Raw genomic sequence first — 2,500 nt, forward strand, 5'->3', positions numbered from 1 at the left:
TCCATCATCCGGGGGGGTGTCGGGGCCCTCGGGAGCCCGAGCGGGGCTCCAGACAATCTCTCCCAATGTTCCCCGGCAGTTGGGAGAAATCGGTCAAAAAAAAAAATTCCGTCAGACTTCCATCATCCGGGGGGGTGTCGGGGCCCTCGGGAGCCCGAGCGGGGCTCCAGACGATCTCTCCCAATGTTCCCCGGCAGTTGGGAGAAATCGGTCAAAAAAAAAAATTCCGTCAGACTTCCATCATCCGGGGGGGTGTCGGGGCCCTCGGGAGCCCGAGCGGGGCTCCAGACAATCTCTCCCAATGTTCCCCGGCAGTTGGGAGAAATCGGTCAAAAAAAAAAATTCCGTCAGACTTCCATCATCCGGGGGGGTGTCGGGGCCCTCGGGAGCCCGAGCGGGGCTCCAGACGATCTCTCCCAATGTTCCCCGGCAGTTGGGAGAAATCGGTCAAAAAAAAAAATTCCGTCAGACTTCCATCATCCGGGGGGGTGTCGGGGCCCTCGGGAGCCCGAGCGGGGCTCCAGACAATCTCTCCCAATGTTCCCCGGCAGTTGGGAGAAATCGGTCAAAAAAAAAAATTCCGTCAGACTTCCATCATCCGGGAGGGGCGTCGGGCAGCCTCGCAAGCCGAAAAGGGCTCCAGAGAATCACGCCGGAGAGTCCTTGGGACTTAGAAAATTTTTCAGACCGTTCAGACTTCCACGGTTGACGCCTCTTAACTCGAATCCGACGGGCAGTTCCACGCGTTTCGGCAGGTCCTCGGTTGCAGTACCCCAAAGCGGCCAGAGGGGGAGCCAAAGGAGCAAAAAAATCCGTAGAACCGGGATGGGGTCGAATTTGCCTGCCGCGTCCGCCCGGCAGTTCCAGGGGGGCGGGTAGTTGGCGGGACCGACCCGGCTTACGCGGGGGGGGCTCCCAACCGCCCAAAGACACTTCATCCCACGCCTCCGGGAGATATATGTGAGAGAAGAGCGCCTCTCCAGACTTCGAACGCTCCCCTCGACGAACCGGTACTCCGAGCGATGCGCGAACTGCGGCTCGGGGACCCCTTCCGGTTGCGGGTACGCGCTCTGGCCTCTCCCGCAGCTCCCGGTGGGGAGTTTGCCAGGCGCGGGGCCCGGAGTCAGAGCGCCCCCACGACGTACGCAGCCATCCGGCGGGCCCTGGGATGAAGGTTCCGGTCCGAAAGACCCCCTTCCCTTCTGGCCCAGCGTCGTCCTCTTCCGATCGATTTGGCGAAGCGCTCCCGGGCGGGGAGGTGGCGCCGCACGCTCGGCCCGGGCTCTGGAGCCCGCGCCGGTCACAGGCGAGCGGCCCCTTCCTCCCCCACACCCGGGGTTTCACCCTCCTTACGGTGGCGCGAGCGCGCCGGCCGCCCCCGCCCTCCCGAGGAGGCGGGCGGCCTCGCGGTGGCGAGTTTGAAACGACCCGAGCGTCGAAAAGCGGTCCGACGACCCGCACGGGCGAACGGCGGGGACCTACCCCGCGACTTCCCGGCCGTCTACCGGCGGGGGGGGGTCGCGCGAGGGGGCCCGTCGTCCGAATCGCTCCCCGTGCCGGGAAGCACAAAGATCTTCTCCGAGGGCGGCCTTTTTTCTCACGAGAGCTTCCCAGCGGGAAAGCGGCCGCGGCGGTTGGCGTTTCCACTCCGCCGCCGGGCTATCCCTTTTTTTCTTACCCCCGGTCTGTCCCGAGCCCCTACCCCCTACGGGGAGGAGACGACGGAGGCGCGGAGGGTGCGGCGCGGGTCCCTCGCGAGCGAAGGGTGTGTGGGGGCGTCCCCACCGGGGCCCGCGTACGCCTTCCGCGCTTCCCGACCGTCCTCCCCGAGGCGGCTCGGAGAAGGGGGAGAAGCGCGAGAGTAGAGAACGAGAAGGGAACCGAGGGTCCCGACGGAGAACCCGGCCGAAAAGGGAGCGAGGGCGAGAAACCCAGGGCGGAGGTAAAAAGAAAGGGGGCCCCCCACGCGCTCAGCTTCCCCCCTTCCCCGTCCCGTCGGCAGCTGGGACCGCCGCTGCAAAAGCCACGGGAGGCGAAAAGAAAAGCAGACAAAAAGTCCGTAGAGGTACGGGCGCGAGAGCGGGCGGAGGACTAAGCCGGTAGGGCGACGCCGACACGGCCAGGCCGAAGCATCCGGGGAGACTTCCGAGTCTCTCCCCGGTCGCGCCGGAGCCGCGGTGGACCCCGAAAGCCAGCCCCCTCTCCCGTCGACCCCGCGCCCATCCGCCGGTCGGGTCGAGGACCCCCGCGGCGGAGGCGGGACTAAGCCGGACGGAGGAGCCGCACCAGGCTCGCCCACCGCCTCGGACGCCCCCCAACCCCCGGCGGCCCCCTCCGTGGGATCGCCCGGGAGCGGCGGGTCTCTCGGCGGGCGGGCGCGGCCCGTGGCGACCCCGGCGGCCAGTCTCCTCGCTTCCGCGTCTCGCCGGGGTGGCTTCCGGACGCCCTTCCGCTCCGGGCCTGCCTGTGGACCGACGACCCCCCGCGCGCGCGGAGGTGG

The sequence above is a fragment of the Anomaloglossus baeobatrachus genome, unplaced genomic scaffold (assembly GCF_048569485.1).
Source record: "Anomaloglossus baeobatrachus isolate aAnoBae1 unplaced genomic scaffold, aAnoBae1.hap1 Scaffold_3511, whole genome shotgun sequence".
NCBI lineage: Eukaryota > Metazoa > Chordata > Amphibia > Anura > Aromobatidae > Anomaloglossus > Anomaloglossus baeobatrachus.